The sequence below is a fragment of the Rhagoletis zephyria genome, unplaced genomic scaffold (genome assembly GCF_001687245.7).
Source record: "Rhagoletis zephyria isolate East Lansing unplaced genomic scaffold, Rhagoletis_zephyria_1.1 Rzeph_scaffold_00003, whole genome shotgun sequence".
NCBI classification, from domain to species: Eukaryota; Metazoa; Arthropoda; class Insecta; order Diptera; family Tephritidae; genus Rhagoletis; species Rhagoletis zephyria.
This window is the reverse complement of record NW_016157087.1, coordinates 298632-321347: the sequence shown is the minus strand read 5'-3', so window position 1 is coordinate 321347 and position 22716 is coordinate 298632. Positions and strand designations below refer to the sequence as shown.

At 33.7% G+C, this 22716-nt stretch overlaps 1 protein-coding gene across 2 annotated transcripts in view; it reads left to right on the top strand.

Moving 5' to 3' along the window:
* Positions 1–22716, top strand: part of LOC108368333 (receptor-type guanylate cyclase gcy-8-like) — a 110901-nt gene that overhangs the window by 9884 nt on the left and 78301 nt on the right. The window contains exon 2 of one of the 2 annotated variants that reach the window (XM_017623209.1): positions 7740–7951. The gene's annotated coding sequence lies outside the window, so the exon portion shown is untranslated. Of the gene's footprint in view, positions 1–7545; positions 7952–22716 lie in introns of those variants that run through there. The other variant, XM_017623273.1, reaches the window with a different exon arrangement.

Sequence of the window (22716 nt, the reverse complement as noted above, 5' to 3'; positions counted from 1 at the left end):
GAAATGTAAAAATTATTACCGAAGTGGACGCACATATTTTTTGGAGCTGATAAAGTTTTGATATTTTTGGTGAGTACCAAATTATTATTTTTTTGTTTTTGTAGAAGAAATCTTTCTTATATGGCGGAATATAGATCACTTACTATACTTTTTCTCTCAACTGATGTATATACTAATAGAATCCACAAAGAATTCTGCAGCTAGCTGCGGCACCCGTATATTTATTTTAAATTTTCAAAATGACTCCTAAAATTTCAAGACAGGAAATTTTTGATTTTTGGCTGCCGACCCCTAAAAATTAAAGACTTGATGGAATAATGGATTTTGTACCAGGGAATATCAGTTTAGGATCTAGTGATAGAATCCAATTTGTTAAATTGAAATCATACGTGCGAAGTTAATTCAGAATTCGGACCTAAAGTGGATAAAAGTTTTCCGAAAAAGAGAGCGGTTTGTTACTGCAAATAAAGATTGGCTCGAAATTGAAATAGACTTGTCACAATTTGTGTATTCTAAGTTTGGTAAGCCGAGATTTTCCGCTGGTAGGCCAGCTAAAAGTTTTGAAGATTGTTGCCAAAAATTTAAAATGAAGAAAGCTATCGAACCAGACGTATTTCTTTTTGGCCACTGAACTAAAAATGAGATCTTCGGCTACGCTACTTAATGAGCTTTTAAGTGCTTCTCCAGAAAGAGGTACTGCTATTAAGAAGGTCATATTGGCAAAGAAGAGTCGTAAAGGAATTTCGCCTGAAGAAGCTCTCGCACTAATAACACCGGCACACAAAAAGAAATTAGTGTGATGTACATTTTACCGGACCTACCTATGGCTATGTATCTCGACCCGCAGAATCCGAATTTGAATTCAGTTTGGCCAATATACCTCCAAGATTTCGAGAAAACTTCAAAAAACCGTTTTTTATTGCCGATTTTCACTATTTTTACGGTTTTTTTTTAAGTTTTCTCGAAATCTAGGAGGTATATTGGCCCAACTGACATCAAATTCGAATTCTGCGGGTCGAAATACATATCCATAGGTAGGTCCGGTCAAATGCACATCACACAAATTTATTTTTTGTGTACCGGTACATTCGACACAAATTTATCAAAGCATCAGTATCGTCTACTTACTGAGTGCCATTTTCTAATGTAAGCAGTGAAGTTGCCTTTACTAACAGGGCAGATAAATTGTTCCTCACTTTAAAGTGTTTTGTTATTCCGTAGAGTGAAACTTCACTACATTCGTCACATAATTTCAAATGTTGACAATGCAACATAAGCAAATCTAGAGCAAGAGCAACTGTTAGCAAAAACCAAAACCTTGGTTGAAAATCTAATATATCTGACTCATGAACCAAAACCGAACCAAAATTTAAAGCTGGGTACACATTTTTAGAGGTTACATCGGGTGAGCAACAATTTATCGATTCGAGAAATTAATGCGCTGATGAGAAAACGAAAACTCGTATATCGAGACGATAAAGTGGCCGGTAATCTAAAGGTTAGATGAGGAAACGGCCCTAAAAGTTGTTAAGTTTGATCTGACTTTTTAGCAGTTTTTTTATTTTATACATATAGTTATTAGGTGGGTGATTCGGATCCGGCGTCAATACAGTATATACATAACGGACTTTCTATTTTTAATTCATCCCAAATAGTTAAAAAAGTTTTAGGTATACAGGTATCTATAACCGTGAGCAAGTGCTTAAAAAATGTACCAGAAATTGACGAAAAATTTAACGATTCTTAATTATATGGTTGGTAGGCGTGGTCGCTCATTTTATGAGCAGAAGTTGTTAGTCATTCAGACATAATTTGTGCAAAATTTCATCCCGATATCTATCTCAAATCTTAATATAATAACTAAATTACTCTAATAGAGCAGATTGGACCACTGTGCGACGGGGCCGCCGTCATAACAGCAAGAAACGCCCAGCTAGCACAGCTCAAGCTAAACCAGGTCATGCGCAACGTCAGTGGATGGATGAACGATCACGGTCTGGAATTGGCTACAGCCAAAACAGAGATCGTGCTCCTCACCAGCAAACGGATCCCAACAATTATAAATATGATGGTCGGACCTCAAATCGTGACAACTTCTAGGTCTGCAAAATGCCTAGGGGTGAAGCTTGAGACCAAACTCATCTGGGAACACATCCATGGAGTATGTAAAAAAGCTGCGCNACTTCTAGGTCTACAAAATACCTAGGGGTGAAGCTTGACAGCAAACTCACATTCTGGGAACACATCCATGGAGTATGTGAAAAAGCTGCGCAGAGCACGGCGGCTCTAAGCCGGCTGATGGCGAACGTGAGCGGCCCGAAGCCATGCCGCAGGAAGCTTCTGATGACAGCAGTCCTGTCGGTGCTCCTGTACGGGGCAGAAATATGGCCCGACGCATTGAAAGTTAAAAAATACCGGATTCAAATGTCTTCGGTCTAGCCCAGAGGGGCACTACGCATTGCTTCTGCATACCGTACAGTGTCCGCGGACGCGGTTCTAGTTATTTCTGGCGTCATGCCAATTGAGCTACTTGCTTACTAGCGAAAAGAGATTTATAATCTCAGTGCCGAGATAGGTTGAGCAGCTGCCGCGGCAAGGGCGCGCGAGCAACTGATCCAGCAGTGGCAACAAAACTGGAACGCGAGCACAAAAGGTCGATGGACACACTCCCTGATAGCCGACCTTCAAACATGGCTGAACAGACCACATGGGGAAGTCGATTTCTACCTGACGCAATTCCTCACGCACAAAAGGTCGATGGACGCACTCCCTGATAGCCGACCTTCAAACATGGTTGAACAGACCGCATGTGGAAGTCGATTTCTACCTGACGCAATTCCTCACCGGTCAGAAAGAAAGATATGGAGACATAACTTCGAACAACGTAATGATCTCCAGTGCAGAAAAGTGGGAAGCAGTTGCGAGATACGTGAAATTCGTACTCCGCTGCAAAAGAGAGGACGGATGTCTACTGAGGATACCTGAATGAAACGCCCTACAAAAGAGCAGCCCCGAGGCTCTAACAGCGCGCTCCAGCATGTGAAGACATGCAGAATTGCGGTGCCAGATGCGGGATTCTTGCGCGGGCGGTGGGAGTTTGGGTTTTAGTGGGTAGCCCAACACGTTTCGGTGGGAGTCCCATACTCGGGGAAAGTAGTATAGAGACTAGCGCCCCCGGCCAGTGCATAAAGCAATCCCCTCTCCTACTAACAAAAAAAATAAAATTTTGTTAACAGTTAAATCAATAATCCGTAAAGAGATATGACGTTAAAGTTTATAATTTGTCTTATATTAAAAATGCTAGCACTATCAATTATCTGTTTTTTACCGTGGTAATTTTCTTTCCTCCAATATTCTCGTTCTGTACTTATAAGTCAAAAACAAAGATTCGTAAAGATAAAGGCAAAAATGAAGACCAAGGTTAATTTAAGCACTTTACTCATACATATATATAGGAGCAAAGATGAAGGGGAATATGTAGATGTAGAAAATGATAAACATAAAAGTAAAAGCAAAAAGGAGGATGAGGATACCGATAAAAGCAAAGATGAAGATAGGGGAAGAAACTAAAGGTAATTAAAGAGGAAAGGATATAGAGAGAGACACAAAGACTCAATCTGCTAACTATTTTCTGATTTTAGAGATTTTCGAAAATCTCGGGACTTATCGATAAAATAATCGATATTTTTATTGGTTTTGTTATCGATTTTGTTATCGGTATTTATCGATTTTGTTATTGATTTGTTTATCGATATTTATCGATTTTGTTATCGATTTTTATGGATTTTGCTATCGATATTTGTATCGATTTTCTTTTGATATTTATCGATTTCGTGATCGGTATTTATCGATTTTGTTATCGGTATTTTTCGATTTTGTTATCGATATTTATCGATTTTGTTATCGATATATATCGACTTTGTTATCGTTTGTTATCGATTTTGTTATGGGTATTTGTATTGATTTTGTTGTTGATATTTTGATCGATTTTGTTATCGATATTTTTGTCGGTTTTGTTATCGATATTTATCGTTTTCGTTATCCATATTTATCGATTTTGCTATCGATTTTGTTTTCGATATTTATCGATTTTGTTATTGATTTGTTTATCGATATTTATCGATTTAGATATCGATTTTTATGGATTTTGCTATCGATATTTTTATCGATTTTCTTTTGATATTTATCGATTTCGTGATCGATATTTATCGATTCTGTTATCGGTATTTTTCGATTTTGTTATCGATATATATCGACTTTGTTATCGATTTTGTCATGGGTATTTGTATTGATTTTGTTGATATTTTGATCGATTTTGTTATTTTTTGTCGATATTTTTATCGAGTTTCTAATAGATTTTGCTTCCAATATTATTATAGGTTTTGCCATCGAAATTTTTATCGAATCTTTCATCGATTTTGTTATCGATATTTTTGTCGGTTTTGTTATCGATATTTATCGTTTTCGTTATCGATATTTATCGATTTTGCTATCGATTTTGTTTTCGATATTTATCGATTTTGTTATTGATTTGTTTATCGATATTTATCGATTTTGATATCGATTTTTATGGATTTTGCTATCGATATTTTTATCGATTTTCTTTTGGTATTTTGTTATGGGTATTTGTATTGATTTTGTTGTTGATATTTTGATCGATTTTGTTATCGATATTTTTGTCGGTTTTGTTATCGATATTTATCGTTTTCGTTATCCATATTTATCGATTTTGCTATCGATTTCGTGATCGATATTTATCGATTTTGTTATCGGTATTTTTCGATTTTGTTATCGATATTTATCGATTTTGTTATCGATATATATCGACTTTGTTATCGTTTGTTATCGATTTTGTTATGGGTATTTGTATTGATTTTGTTGTTGATATTTTGATCGATTTTGTTATCGATATTTTTGTCGGTTTTGTTATCGATATTTATCGTTTTCGTTATCCATATTTATCGATTTTGCTATCGATTTCGTGATCGATATTTATCGATTTTGTTATCGGTATTTTTCGATTTTGTTATCGATATTTATCGATTTTGTTATCGATATATATCGACTTTGTTATCGTTTGTTATCGATTTTGTTATGGGTATTTGTATTGATTTTGTTGTTGATATTTTGATCGATTTTGTTATCGATATTTTTGTCGGTTTTGTTATCGATATTTATCGTTTTCGTTATCCATATTTATCGATTTTGCTATCGATTTCGTGATCGATATTTATCGATTTTGTTATCGGTATTTTTCGATTTTGTTATCGATATTTATCGATTTTGTTATCGATATATATCGACTTTGTTATCGTTTGTTATCGATTTTGTTATGGGTATTTGTATTGATTTTGTTGTTGATATTTTGATCGATTTTGTTATTTTTTGTCGATATTTTTATCGAGTTTCTAATAGATTTTGCTTCCAATATTATTATAGGTTTTGCTATCGAAATTTTTATCGAATCTTTCATCGATTTTGTTATCGATATTTTTGTCGGTTTTGTTATCGATATTTTATTGGATGTTACTATCGATTTTGTTATCGATAGAGTATAAAGATAAAAAAGAATATAAAGGAAAACCGAAAAAAATAAATGTAATTAGAATGAAAAGGGGTAGATGTAGGGATCTAGTTATATAGAAAAAAAATAAAAAATATAACATTAATCAAAAGCAGATGTGTGAACGTATATACATATGTATGTATGTATATTAGTTATGAGACAAAATAGATATGTTTGTAATGTAAGTTTCATTTCTCCAGTGTGGCCCAGGCGCACTCACTTTTTTTAATCTATTTATATATATATATATATTTAACACTGCAATCTTCGTTTTCTATGATACTTCGTTTTTTTTCCTCACTTTAAATTTGGATAGCTTTCCCATACGTATTCGTAAGTTGAAGAAAATAATTTTTATTTATGTACGAGCTATTGTAACATTTTTAACAGTTGGCTGCTTATCCTCCAAGCAAGAAATGTTCCTTTATTTTTGTTACTTGTTTTAGCTACATAAACGTACATTTTATAACACCAAGTAGTTTGCAAATTTTAAAAAGTTTTCTGACCTGTAGTAGTTAACTGTAATGCAAAAAAATCAACTTTTACACCCCGAGCAACCCTTCTCTTAGCATTCAAAGGAAATTGGCAACCATCCCGATATCTAATTTTCAATAATAACTTGACCGTACTAAAAATAACGACAAATAATACTAAGCATGTATTTACTTGGTTAAAATTGATTTTCAATAAATAATTTTTATTTTTTTTTCAAATATTTAGCCATAAATCATCGGAGACTTTTCATATGACTAAATAAATGTCAGAATTTGTAGACGCAGTAAATGTTAAAATAATGACAACAAATTCTTGAAACAACACAGGTTTACAAAAAAAAAGTTTCTGCATATTGAACCAAACCTCTATATTCCCATGTTATTCGACGCCCTGAAGGCAAATTTGAGGTCTGTTAGTCTCCATCACGTCAGGGTCGACTTCATTTGAATGTCAAGTAGGGAAAAATTCATTGAATAAACCTGAAAATTCAATACAATTTCTTTGAATTTGACCTTGGTATGACCTTGGCATGACAACTTGATGACCCTGAAGAATTAGGGGACTCTCATATTCGGATTTAGCGACAACAAAAACAAAATTTTTATTTTATTTTTTAATTAATAAATTTTCTGTCTTATTTGACCCTAAAATGACCTCTAACCAGACATTATGAAGGTTAACAGACCTCGGATTCGAGTTCAGCGAGTCTTGAGCCTCATAAACATAAATTTTCAGGTTTATTCAATGAATTTTTCCCTACTTGACCTTTAAATGAAATCGAACCTGACGTGATGGAGGCTAACAGACCTCAGATTCGCATTCAAGGCGTCGATTAACATAGGGATGTAGAGGTTTGGTTCAATATGCAGATTTTCTTTTTATGTAAACCTGAGTAATTATCTGAGATAATATTAATATTGGTATAAATTGTTTAGCAATCTGTAGATGTCCAAGTCTTTTTGCTCGTAGTTTATCTATGACCTATGACTTCACTTTGCCATCCACTGTACATAAATCCATACATATGTATGTATGTATGTACCTACATTGCTTGCTTTATGATTGGGCAAGTAGAAGCAACACCGAAAACTAATAAAAGAGCAACAAAAAATGCGTGTATAAAAACTAACTCTTCACGATTGTGTTAAACGCCTAATTCTTTCTTTACAATCGACCAGCAACCCAATCTTATGAGAAGCGTTCAAAAAGTGCTTACAAACTATGTAGCTAAATTAGAAAGCAAGACATTGCACTCTATGAAATAAAAAAAAAGAACACAAAGATAAATAAAAACAAAAAATTTAAATAAAAACCTAAAAAGCCAACAGCTGAAAAAATATAATAACAAGAAAGCAATAAACGAATGATTTTCCGCTTCTATACACACACATACATACAAGTGTATGACTTATAAAAAATTTGGCATTATTTGGCAAAATATAGAAACCTTATTTTTATTTTAATTGTTTGAAGCGTGAAAGCAACCAAACAACAAAGCAGTGAATTAAAATATTATACATACATATGTACATGCATAAAATTAGCGCTCTTGTGAGCTAAATATACATAACGTATAAATTTGACTACGCAAAAATGCGAAGGAAAAAAATTAAGATATCTACAGACCTATAATATACACACATACATATGCATAACAAATTTATTTTTGTGCAAAAAGGTTCTTGCCTAAAAGCGACAAATATGAACCACAAGATGAGTTTAAAAAAATCGGTATTTTCGTGTATTTTGCTGCTGGTAAAACAAGTGTATAATTAATAATCGAGAAACAGAAACTTACTGTATACCTGAATAAATTTAGAAAGTTCTAAGCCATTTACAAAGTAGTAGTTCAAATATTATTAACAGCGGATGCTTTTTGAAGCCTTTAAGGTATGTATCAATTCGCATTTGTTTTTTTTTAAATAATTTCGAAATATTGTTATGTACCTAATAATTAAATTAACAAATGTGTATATGTAAATCAAACGTTTATTTTAATTACTAAGCTACAGTTGAGTTTAGCGCCGAACGCAACTCAACTACACACATAGTACATATTGTCGTCTAAAACCCGCATCCGTTGTTCTGCAAAACCTCGTAACTGACATTTGTGCTCTCCGGAAGCATCTGCCATCAAGCCTTATCCACTCATACCAAAATACATATCGATTTATAAAACTATGGGGTGGAAAATTTTAATGTTTGTTTTTCGGACTCCCAACAAAATTAATTCCAAACGTGAACATTTGTGCGAGGTAGTTAAATATTAAGAGATTTTCGTTTCAATTCGTTACCTGGGCTGCCAGACGTTTAGAGTCTAAAATCCGAACACGGACAAAAAGTGGTGGGTGAAAAATCCGTGCGAAATCCGTACGCTCAAATTTGTTTGGCGAGCAAAAAAATCGTTGGTACTTAGGTGAACACAGGAATCGTACTTTTAATAACATCAAATAAAGCAACACGTATTACCGCTAGTCCTATTTATTGATTGCTTCACAGACAACCTTATTATTTTTCTGACAAGAATTTTTTAACAAGCGTGTTCACAAGTGTGTTCTTAGTTTATGTACATGCAACAAAACTTTTCAGGTAGGTTTTCGATCCTACCGATTAACAGTGTAATGTTTGAAGCGTTGGTTAAAGTTGAAAAAATAAAGAAAAATTGGGTTTTTAAATTTTTAGCGACAAAACTTCCCAACAATTGAAATCTACCAATAGATTGTTATATATAATCTTAGATGCCTATAAATCCTCTTCTCATATTCGATTTTTAAAATCGGGTGAAAAGTAGTCAAGCCGTTAGTAGATAAGTCCCTCAAGTACGAAAATAGCGCATTTTTTAATAACAAAATTAGAGGTTCAGGAAGTATAAGAAACCTATGGGATATGTGTAAAGCAGGGAAATGTTTACAATACGAAAAAGGCACTCCGAAAATCAGTACAAAAATCCGTACATTTTGACTGAAAGCAAATCCGTACCGTACGGAAAAATCCGTACATCTGGTAGGGCTGTTCATTACACTTTTTTTTAATACTAAAAAAAAAGCTTTAGGGCTGCTTTCTCCAACTCAACTTAACTTAGTTTAGCCATTTTTTTGGCTTTAGTCAAAAGTTAGCCTATTTTTTTACACAGATTATTCTTGACTAAGTCTAAAAAATTGGCTAAACTAAGTTGAGTTGGAGAAACCAGCCCTTAATGTTCTGGTCTCAAGTCCCAGTTATTGATTGCCCAGTTTTCACGATCCGGGATTTTCACTAAAACGTTTATGTAAAAACAGATCTTTTTGGTAATTAAAAACTGGTCCATGTATGCATGTATGTATAAGTATAAGCTCGGATCAAGCTTTCTCATTAATGAACAAAAGCAAAATTTTGTGTGCACTTAAACAATGATCACACGATTTGTACATTTGAACAGATTTGTATATTTTGGCAGTCACAGAGGTCTAGAAATAATGAGCTCAGCTCAATAACAAATTTCCAAACAATACAACCCTGTAACTGTGAAATTGTACAAATCGCGTGATCCCCGCTCTAGGGGAAATTGAGAAAATCGTGCAAGCCTTTTTGATATAATTTTGACCACCTTCGCCAATTTAATATGTATTGTGGAGAAAACAGCTGCCATTTTGTTCGATTCAATTCGAAACGAGTAATCACAATGACTACTCGTTCTAGAAAGTTACAACCTCTATAACGTTTTAAGCAGCCAAATATATCAAAATAAAAAAATAAGTGTATATTTTTTCGGTAAAGAACAATTCTAGGGGGTGAGGGCATACAAATTCTGATTTTAATTAATTTGGACCACCCCAATGAGCTCACATAAATTAAATGTTTCTTGTTCTTACCGTTCATATATGGCTTTAAAACTAATTGCTACAAATGAGACTAACTTAAAAAGGAACTTACGCCAATCCACATTAAAGTATTCAGAATTAAAAAGCGATTATGTTTAAATTCATTTAATCTTTGTTTGGATTTTATTTATATTCTCAAAATTGTATTTAGACGTAAAATTTGTTCCCATAAGATTTTAACAAGTTTTAAAATATAGGTGACTACTCATCACTGAATATTTCATTATTAATAATTTCTAAAAAAAATTAGAAACTTGCAACGAGACGAAAGTAATTAATGTATGTATATATGTATTTCGTTTGGAAAACGTGTGCCATACCTCGCATGCGCTTTGCAACAACTCTCGACTAACAGCGGGTCCAGCGTGCTTGTAGAGTATGCCACACGTTTTCCATCGTTTCACCGGTAAAGTTATTATTGAATTCTAATTTATTTTTACTAATGACATTTGAAATTTACCGTTAATTATCAACTAAGCACCTACTTGCTGGTATGCCACGTACAAATATACACGGCTGTCGTGATCGCAATTCTATATTAATGACTTAGGTAATAAATATTTAAATTAGATTTTTACGACAATTTTTATTGAACTACTTATGTACCGTATAGTTTTTAGTATTTAGTATTTAGTATTTATTTATTAAGCCAATCAGAATAGAAAATCTTACAGGCTAAGTAGAAATATGTGATAACAGTAGGCAAATTACTAGTATACATAAATGGCTCACTTATAAAGAGGGTTTATTGTATTTAAAAAGCACTCTTTTGAACAAGAAAAATCTATTTCCAAATAATTAGTAATTCTATTAAACTCAATCAAGGATCTAGTAATAGGAGCATTGATTGCATAAAGAGCTTTGAACAGACGAACGTTGAAGAACTCAGAGTTCCTAAGGGCTCTGGCAGGAATATTTATGAAAATCCTCTCCAGGAGCATGGGGCAGTCAGTAGCACCACGAAAAACGTCAAAAATAAACGACAGCGACAAAATTATTCTCCTGTTCTGCAGTGACTTTAAGTTGATCAATAGGCATCTAGACTCATAAGTCGGAATGGGTTCAGAAAAGCGTAAGCTGCGCAAAGCAAAATATAAAAATACTTTCTGAATCCGTTCGATTCTTGCAATATGGCACTGATAATAAGGCGACCAAATAAAACAAGCGTACTCAAGTTTAGAGCGCACAAACGCGGTGTATAAAAGCTTTAGCGTATAAGGGTCAGTGAACTCTGAGCTATGACGTCTAACAAAAGCAAGCATGGCATACGATTTCGAAATGCAAAGGTTAATATGTTTTGCGAAAGTAAATTTGGAGTCAAAAGTTACCCCCAGATCTTTTATTTCACTAACCCTTGTAAGGGGCGAGTTAGATAAATGGTATGAGGTTTCAATGACGTTAACGCGTTTTGAAAAAGTAATCTGAAAACATTTTTTTAAATTAAGAGTTAACCGATTGCTATTACACCATGTACTTAAATTATCCAAATCTAATTGCATCAGTTCAGAGTCATGGTGACTGTAAATGGGTGAATAAATTTTTAAATCATCCGCATATAGTAAAAATTTTACTGTAGAAAAACAGGAGCGAATGTCATTAATAAACAATAAGAAGAAAAGTGGACCTAAGATGCTTCCCTGTGGAACACCAGAGCAGGCAACGAAAGGAGAAGACCTGACATTGTCCACAATGACCCTGCAACTGCGATTACGTAGGTACGATTCAATCCAGTTTAGAAACACTGAGTGGAAACCCATACAGGCAAGCTTATTGACCAGGACTACATGGGAAACCCGATCAAATGCTTTAGAAAAGTCCGTATATACTGTGTCAACCTGACATCCAGACTGAAAAGCTGCGATGCAGTCATCAGAAAAAATAGCTAGGTTAGTCACAGTTGAGCGTCCCGGAAGAAAGCCATGTTGCTCTGGGCATACCATATTCTTAACGAAAAATATTAATTTTTCCTGGATGATGCATTCAAAAAGCTTTGACGTGGCGGAAAGTTTTGAAATGGGTCTGTAATTGCTAATGTCATTTTTATTGCCACTCTTGAAAATAGGTGTAACAAAAGCCACTTTCCACTGATCAATGAAAGTGCCCGAGGACAGGGAACTATTAAATAATAATAAGAGAGGATAAACAAGAGCTCGCACTGCTTTAACAAAATTGCAGACAGACCATCAACATCGGTATTTGATGACTGTTTAAGTCGAGAGATGCCACTAACGATATCTTCGGAAGAAAGTTCAAGATTTCCAAAATCAATTGATGGTTGTATGTTGAAACGAATGTCTTCACCGTTATCAGAGTCAGCCTGGTCACCTGGTTTTACGGCTGAGGCAATTGCGAAGGGTGAATTTCCTAACAATTATGTTTTATTTTCAAATGCTTATACATATCAACAGAGTGGGTAAAAAAAACACAAAATTTACACACTTTGATATTTTTTGCTCTATAAGTGTATTAATGTAGGTACAACAAAATGTATGCAAAAATTACAGTTTGTACATTAGGTTGGTCTAAAAATGCATGTGAAAAAGTAAAGTCGGAATTTTTATGCTCTCACCCCCTAGGATAGTTCTATACTGAAAAAATATACCCCTATTTTTTTTTTTTTGAAACCAAAAAATATTTAAAGCTCGCTGAAAGCGCTCAAAATTTTCCATGTATATACTTTACTCATTATCGCAACGTTGCAGGTCATCTGAACGGGTAATCAACAGACCAACGGACCCTGGGAAATAATCGAACGCATCAACGTCTTCTGTGTCCAGCTCCGATTGCAATTGCGATTTCTTGCATAGAAATTTCTTACAAATGTAGAAACTTCAGTATGACTTTTAATTTAAGAGTCGGTATGCCCTTTACCAATGTTACATGTAGATAAGAGTCTTTGGAACGTGGGCCTTGTCGAGTGATACAAAGCACTTAAATACATAAACTATGTACTACTTTTACGAATACGGCGGCCGCAAAGCACTTGTAGGTACCCAGTCGGAAAAGTAGTAATGCATTACATGCGTGATATATAATATAATGTACTAGTAATAACCCCCCGAAATTCGGGTGAATGCATTAAAGAAATACTTGCAGATATAATCTATGTAAGTATTTAAACTTAGGTAAAAAAATAAAACGTGATATTCATGCATATACTTCAGTATTTAGCTCAAAATTATTTTAAATAACTTCATGAAAAACAATAATTAATTTTGTATTGCTAGAAACCTGAGGTACAGTCCAACCTTTCACAATATCCGTTCCAGGGCTTTATTAGTCGTAGTCTGAGAGGCATTTAGTGTCACGCTTTTAAACTAAAGCTGTCTTAACCATTTCAAAAAATTCAACCACTGATTCTAAAAATTTTAAAATACATAAGTATGTATAGCGGCTAATTTGGATCATTCATTTCAAAAATCACATGAAATAATTTTTAAAGTTTTGAGTTTTACGGCCATCCCGGATCCTTTAAATTTGTCAGTGATATCTTAGATGTTTAAAAAAGAAAGTGATCTCAGCTATTTTTATTTTTTGCTTTCGCGAAATATATTTCAAAACCATGAATAACAACAAATCCGAATTACAATTCCACGGAAAAATGGGTCATATTTTTCAATAGATTACACTGCTCACTGCCGACTTTTCTGCCACGTTTTACTTTTGTGCAACTGCAGCTTGCACTTTAATTTGATGTATACCTTAACGCTTTAACTGCTTAAGATGGCCCTAACTAAGTCGTATGACTGAGCAATTATATATAGAAGCATTGAGAATGAGTCAAGAAAATGTTGAAATGCATATATTTTGTCACTTACTTCACCGATTTGAAATCTGACAATTTTTGGATAACCTATGGAGCTTGCACTTTAATTAGATATATAACTCAATTCTGTAGCTACTCCAGATCGCCCTAACTAAGTCGTATGATTTTTTATGCGTTCTCGATAATATTACTGCTTACTATGTAATCAGCATTCTAATGTATTCAAAAAGTTCAAAAAATTTCATATTAGAACATATTCATTTCTCCATACTAGGTTATGTAAAATTGAATGTCCCACTTTTCTTAGGACATCGCCCTGGGAAAAAAATGCATTTTCGAATGTGAAAAGGGTTGTTTTACTGATAATTTTTTGGATTACTATACATTAGATTTTCCCACTGGGTATGTATGTATATGTAGTTGAGGGTCAAAATAGCATGCGATAAAAGCTGTGGGATCACCTCTTCGTTGAGTTCTTTGTCTTGGTAATGAAATACGCAGATTCTACAGAACTACGTACATACGTATGTATTAGGGCATTAAATCCCGAAGCATTCTAACAATCCCGGAATTCCGGTTTGCGAAAAATTCTAATCCCGGGATTTTTCGGGATTTCGACTTTTGCAAAAATGAAACCACACAATCTTGGGTCGCCACATTTGGTCTTACTCCGAGCATAATGCAGCTTAGTAAAAGAGACACTAATTTAATGTTAAAATAATTAAATAGTATATTAATTCTAAAAAAACACTCATATTGGCAGAAATCAATTTCCATTAAACAATGCCATGAAAGTGAAATAAAAAACAACTCTGCCACATATCAAATGTACGTGACTTCGTTTTTTCGTTTTCAACGTCACTTTCAATCTGTAAATAAATCAGTAAAAATTTCGGGATCCCGAAGCTGTAGTCCCGGGATTTTGGGTCATGAAAAAGTGTCTGGGATGTCGGGATTCTGGATCCCGGGAATGAATGCCCTGGTATGTATGTACATATGTATAAAACATATTGATGTAAATATTACAACGAACGCCTTAAGAAAATATGTACAGATGTACATACAAACTTACATACATATATACAAACTTAATTAGGCAACAATAAAATTTCGAATCTCATAAAAAAATTTTACCAAATATACATACATATTTAATTCAAACTAATAATAAGATGTTTTGATTAATGATGTCCACTTGTTCTTATTCCTTTCACTTTATTATACCATTGCAGATATACATATGTATGTACTTATGTATGTAAATATAATTATGGGACTGCATTTAGCCATTACGAAATTAAGGTTCGAAGAAGGCACGACTTTTGAAAGAATTTAGATTATGTGTAATGTAAAACTTTTTATTGGGATGTGAGATGTGATTTGTTGGAAGAGAGCATTTATATGTATGTAATAGGGTTGCCAGATGCGCTGATGTAATCAGTACATGTGCTGATTTTTTTACTATACTGATTTTTAATAACCCGAAATGTGTAGACAAAATCTACTGATTTTCTGAGTTTGTACTGATTTTGCATTTAATAAATACTTTTGTCAATCGGTATAATTGACATTTACTTGAGGTAAAAATGCTAAAATAAAATGGTCATACATGTGAGCTGATTGAAAGCGATTTATTGAACGTGTAAATGCAGCGTTATTAAATTCAAAACATTTTTTAAAAGCTGTCACCTTGAAATTGTTTCGTTTCCTAGCATTTCGCAAAATAACTGCTTGAATTCAATACAAAATGATAGCCCTGTTCCAGGTACTTCACGATTTGCTAGTCTTACGGGAAAAGTTGTTTTCGCAATTAATAAACCTAATTGAAGGTGGCGATCGGGAACGACTTCCCGTCAGAACCTGCAAATCGTGAAGCACCCGTAACACACTTAGTATTTCAAACTGAAGACGACTACTGCCTTTGTGCTTCTTGTGCAATGTAAGTTCTAAAAATTTGGAAAAGTTGCAAACTACCGACTCTTGGATATGATATATATAACTATTCAGTTTCATTCGTACTCGAAAATTCGTTTAGCGAAAATTCTAGTCTAAACCTTTCACTCAATATTTTATAGTTTTATAGGTTGTATTTAATAAGTACACCAACTAAATATGTTTTAAATCTGTAGCTTAAAATATGCAAAATAATTCTGACTCAAGCTCGTCTTCTACTGTAGATGCATGGGCTACAAAACTACGTACTCCAAAATTTTTGTAAAAATGCGGATCAAAAAGTTAGATGTTTTGATGCAATTTTTTAAATTTTTCTAATTTTTATAAATTTTCTTGAAAGTTTGAGACTTTAACTTACATAGCTTTTATTATAACTACTAATATTTTTATAAAAAATTTAAATTAAGCAAGTAAAGAAAAAATTTTCAATACATTTTATTACTATTTTTGTGAACACAACCGTACATATGTACACACATACATACGTAATACCTTTGTTTTGTTTTAAACTAATGAACTGCTATATTGATAATATTATATGTATTTAAACGTCCATTAGTTATTTTTTGTTAAATTAATGCGCTGATAGTTGGTTGTTATATTGTTAATAAACGGAAAATAGCTTAAAAATGAGCTGATTTTTATGGATTTGTACTGATTTTTGATCCTAACTGTACTGATTATGTCACTAAAATATCTGGCTACCCTAGTATGTACGTACATAAATATGTATGTATGTACATGCGTGTACATATTTAAATACTATGACTATATTAATATCAACATCTGAAGAGTGTATGCTGGCAATACAGCGGTTATCCATTTGCCTTTCGAAGGTTGAGAAAGCTTCTTTGTAATATGTATTCAAACTGCATGTACTCAGGTAATAGACTTCCAAAAAACACTTCCCACATTCAGCACGCGATTCATTTCTGAAATACAAACAAATTTCCGGGCATTATTTTATAAAGAAAAAATATTACAAAGAATAAAATTGATTGCACTCATTTAATTGATATATTTATACATACATATATACAGTAGTTATTTTACCTTATGAAATCTTACATAAATCAAATTGCACATCAAGCTGATTGTTCCAGGACGGTACCTATCGAAAGATGTGCCTCCATCAATTACTGTCTGTTTGCTTGCATAATATTATGAGCAGCGTAGTTATTATTTTTATATATTTTTTTTATTAAATTCAGATACTTTTGAAGATAGTGCCTTGTTCAAGTAATTAATCAGGAATTTAACAAGATTATGCCAAGCACAAGACAAAATTTGTGAAGCGCCAATTGTTTTTTGTGTGTAAATAAATGTATAAAAGTATACGAGTTTATAATTAATAAAATATTTATACATTCATATGTCTTAATATAAATTGCATTCGGTTTTTTTTTGTTTGACGCACCCCTCAGCCGAACAGTGGCACTCCTCAGGGAGGGAGAATGTGGCGCTTCAAATGAGCAAGCTCTTATTCACTATGAGAGGTAGGTCATCTAGGCTAACCGCTTATGCTGATGATCCAGCCATTACCATCTCTGGTAGCAGTGATGGGCAAAATTGTGTTTATTAAGTATTAAGTACTCGGTACAGAAATATTTAGGTATTTATGATGTAGTAAAAAAGTTCTATGTACTAAGTATTTTAGGTGTTATATACATGGTCTCAAACTAGAACTAAACTGTCCCAAACTAGTCCCGATGGGGTGTAGTGAGGCAGTGCGCAGTTCTTAAGAAATTTACTACGCTTTCTACTACGGTTTTATAAAGTTTTTTGTGAAAGAGCACAAGGCAACCCAGGTTTGCAACAGAAATATATGCCCGTTCCATTATTTCTTGAGGAAAGAGTGAGGCAACAGGCTGTGAAGTATCAAAAATGTCAAAATTCCTTGGACACACACACGAAATAATGGCAATTTTTTCTTGACCGTTTTCTTTACGGCTTTAAGGAAGCTTCTAATGCTTTACACTGAAAATAAAATTTCGTAAAAGTGCTACGAAAAATTTTCGTAGTCTTGGTTTTTGTACAATGTACGAAACTTTCGTTCATAATACGAACATTTTTTTGACAACGAAACAAGATTTTACGAATCATACGTAAATATAACGAAAAGACTTTCGTAAGGCATTTTTTCAGTACAATTTCCGAAATCTTACGTATATTTTACGAAGCACATTCGTAAAGCACTGAACAAATCTCTGTACGAATAATTTTGTATATTGTAGGAAGGCATTCGTAATATTTACGTTTGGTTTTAACATTTACGAAATCTACAATTCTGTATTCGTACAATTAAGTTAATACTTTCGTATAAAGTACTAATGCAGAAACATGTTTTTTAAATTCGTACAACATACGAATATTATCGTATAATATACTAAATTAACGGCAATTTAATATTTCATCATATTTTTATGTATCGCGTGTCATTGCGGAATTACTTGTTGACTGCTGTGAGACGTATAATAAAATTTTAAACGTTTTAAAAAGGGATAGGCTGGATAAAAATACAATACAAAATTAAATATTAAAGCTGTGGATATACTATGCTTTTAAGCATGTTTTAAATGAAGCCTAAGCAATAAAAAAATATGTAGTATAGAACCTATTCGTATGCTTATGACTAAAAGACTTAAGCTTTATTACAGGTTAAATAACCTTTTTTATCAATTTTAAACTACAGTTTAGTCAGAAAATTTCGGTAAAGCTTATTATTTACCACAGTTATACTTGTAATATCTGAACTTCTTTCGTAGAATGTATGATTGCTTTTATTCTTAACACTATAAAAAACATGGCTCAAATTATAACAAAACACTTTCATTCTATATTTATTTATTAATGTTAAGCATTTTTGCAAAACATTTTATTAAACAAAAACGTTTAAGATTAACGATAAAAACAAAATAAAAGTGTTGTGTTATAATTCGTAATATGTTTTTTACAGTGTGGAAAATGAAAGCAATCGCACATTCTACGATACAAGAGCAGATTTTACGAAAATAATTTCGTTAAATATACGAATTATTTCCGTGAATTTTACAAAAATTCCGTAAAAAACAAAGAAATAACACAAAATTCTTTAGGAAATAGCACAAAATTCGTTAGTAAATAGGACGAATACATTCGTAAAATATACTAAAGATCTGATGTCTCATATTTTCGTAATATGTACGAAAACGGTTTCGTAAAATCAACTAAATAACTAAACTTCACCAAAAAGTCAGCACGGGTTATCGTTATCCTATGGCCATACACCTTCATATATATTCTATTTAGGCTAAAAAGCACAAATATAGAGGGTATACATATTAAAATTTGCAAACAAATTTTTTTCCATATATTCTTGGGACAGTCTAATATTTATACATAAATATGTAGGCCTCAGTGTGCTGTTACAATAAAAGCAGCTCCTTATTAAAATGCTAAATATGCCGTTACGAACTAAGCATTCCTATTTTGAAATGGTATTTGCAATCAAAAACACAAAAATTCGTAAAAAATTTTTAACATTTTTTTCTCTTTCGTTCGTGTCGTAAGTTTTTAGTGGCAAATATATCACAGAAATCCTTTGTCTTTAAGATTCACGCAAATTGTTTATTGACCAAAGCAGAAAAATATAAAAAAACGGTGCCGTTCATCAAATGAATGGGTTTTCTAGGAGAAAAAGTGCTGCGTAGAAAACACCAAAAAATCTTTTCTTTTGTTAGGATTAAAGACAGTTTTTTAGACAAATATTGCGTGCATTAAAATACTTATATGTATATGTACCTCTGTATATAAATATGTATACATTAGGGTGGCTTTAGTTAAATACACGCAGCCTTACTTTGTTGAAAATTACAAGACTTAGTTCACGTCCAAGATTACGATTACGAATGATGTTTGTGATTAGCATCTAGAAAATTCCCCAAGGAGGTATATGCAGGGTCTTGCTGTCAACTCCAGCGGTCTTGTTTAGGCGGGAAAGAAAATCGGAAGGAGTTAACCACACTAGCTATAAACGAGGGGCTCCTATGCTTTTTTGAATTTACTATCCGTGTACTAAGCAATTCAAGAGAAAGTAAGTAATAAAAACGATGTATCGACTACGTTCTTTTAAATTGTGACATGACGATTGGAGTATCGAGCCTACACAGTTGTTTACAAAATTTTCAGAGCACTACATTTGTTTTTGACCCCTAACAAAAAACTGATGTATGTAGTCTTTGTTGGAAGGAAACACTTCGTAAGCTTTCCTACAAGGGAGCAATGAAGAGGTCCGAACAATCGCTTAGGGAATTCGGTAGAAACTTTCTGTGCCGACCGCTGAGCTATGGTTCTTTGGAGCGTCCACTTGAGCCGGAGCCAATTATAGTGGCAATTGTAGCGGGAACTATCACAAATATATCAGGAATATAACGAATACGACTTATGAGAACCGATGCTGAACAACTGACATTTAGAAAACAAAAAAGTGTTTTCTGAAAAGGTCGGTGGACAAGGTCCTTCACAGGCAGAGAACGAGTGAGCAATAAGTTGTGGTATGCTCAGCAGAGGTATCATGGAAGACCCACTGGTTATATCTTGGATATAGACTTTTGGGGCGGATTGATTGAGAATGGATGAGCCTTATGCTATATCCCTCGACAAACTACTGAAGTTCATAAAATAGTTTGATAAGTTTTGCAGAATAGTAATACGTGCCGTGTCCAACTGTTTATATCAATCCTCTAATGCTTTCTATATACCTTCAGAACTGTAGACAAATGAGCGCTTGGAAAATCATTTTAAGTTTTCCAGCCAATCGAGAAGAATAAGTGCTTAACCGCATGGCATAGAAATAGCCAAACGAAGATTTGAACTTGGTTGCGCTTGGCTTTTCTATAAAAAAATTCTTGTATGTCCTCCGCAAATCAACGAACAAATTTTACCGCCCTAACATAATGCGCCTAAAAAGCATGTATGTTTTACTTTTCGCACGATTTATATAAATGATTTGCTTAAAATCTAAAAAAATGTTTTTGCGTAAGAGCGTATCCGTAATCCCACAACAAAAAGTTTAGGGTGGGTGAGTTTAATCTTCAAGATAAGCAAGAAAAAAATGATTTTTTTCAGCGTTCCAATGTAGAGACAGAAGTAAAACTTATTTTTAGATTCTAAAATTGAAAAGACGTGGCGAAAACTGTCAGACGGTTTTTTCGAAAATACTATTAGAATCCCGTCAATTTGCAGAATATAATTTTTCATGACATGAGAAAAAAGAGCTCAATATGCGCACTTCAATGGTAGGTCGGTCGAGACAATGACTTTTGATTGCAATCATCTGATACATATGTACATAGTTGAGCTTCGATTTCGATGGTCCTCCGCAATAACGGCACAACTGAGAACTCAAAAAATTCCTTACTACATGTCTCCAATCCTTACAAAATCTTTATGACTCTTCTCTTGCCTTTCCTTTGAATTGTGGTCGTAAATAACCTGCTTGAGGAACTGGAGAAAAGAGGCTGCCGAGGGATTGGCCAAGCGGCCTCTTCTTATGGCGACTTGAACTTGGTGATTACTTCGTGCGCGAACAGTGGATTCGCTGTAAAGAACTCATCTTGTTCACTAGGAAGCATAAAATAGCACATATTACTTTTCCCTGAATTGGAATCGCTCCGGCGCTTTTCGAGTCAAGTGCTAACGTGGGCTTTAAACAGAAAATTGTCGTGGACGCCCAAAATGTAGGAAAGAATGAAGGAGGAAAAGGTGGCTTTCTGCTGCTGCAGGGGGCAATTGGTGAAATATGTAACTTCTATGATAAAGTATTTTTTTCTTTGAAGTCATAAACCCTTGAGCGAATACAACAAGCCGACTTCATCGGAATCAGTGTATCAGGCACTCAAGACCACTTCCACTCTTACCGCCATGATTAAAATAACACCTTTTGTTATGGCAGGTAAAACTGTTGCAGATAGGGCTGTAGTTAGACGTATGAGTATCGGGTGTTCAACTGACCCAGAAGAATTAACATTGATTTTTAATAATTTTTATTTTATTGATTGGTTTATTACTCTTTGGTCAACAAAAGTATTGAGAGAAGTTTAAGCGGGAGCAAAATGAGAGCAAAAGGTTCGGGAACGTTTCCGTAAAGAACAAAATGGGAACAAAACTCTCAGGAGCGTTACCAAGATGAACAGAATGAGAATGAATCTTTAGGGAACGTTTCCAATGAGAACAAAATAAGAACGAAAGTATCGATAACGTTTTCAAGGAATGAAGAACAAAAGTTTGGGAAACGTTTTGCTAGAGGACAAAACGAGACCAAAAGGTTTGAGAACTTAAAAGTTGAGAGTGAGAGGGGCGTCTGCGTGTTGGCAAGAAAAATCGTTTCAGTGAGAACCACCATTGTTAATTATAAGCCAGAGAAAAGCTGTATTACTTCAACTTCCAGATCGTTTCTAACGAACTTTCTATTTATGGAAAATTACTCATTTTCTGTGCATTAAAAGTTCGTGTCTTAAGTCTTTCGTTAACTTTATTTGCACAATTATCTTTCAATATTTTTCATTAATTTTAATATTCAAACCGTCAGAAAGTTCCCGAGACTTTAGTTCTCAAATCGTTCGTCGAAAGAAAGTTCCTCAGCCTTTTTTCCCGTTTTTTTCTTTGCCAAACGTTTGCGGAGACTTTTTTTCCATTTTGTTCTCTTATAAATGTTCCCAAAAGTACTGTTCGCATTATGTTCTTTTTGGGAACGTTCCGCAGGTATTTGTTCTTACATAAATCCCAATTGAGAACGTTATCGGCAGTTTTGCTTTCATTTCGGTTTTGGTTTCGAAGTGTTTTTGAGCAGAAAACTACGAGAACGACATTTAGTTTCGATAATACCTTTTGTTCCCGGTCTCTGAATATAACAAACGTAAAATACACTGCCGCGCGTCTGAAAATTTAAAGTTAAAATAAAAAAAAAACATAGAAGCAAAAAATTCGTTACAGAATTACACTTCAACAAGCCTACTTAGAATACGGCCAAACTTCCACAACACAGACTTTTGTATATAACTAGCCCTTTTTAGTCTACCTTAATTATGTCCAGATTA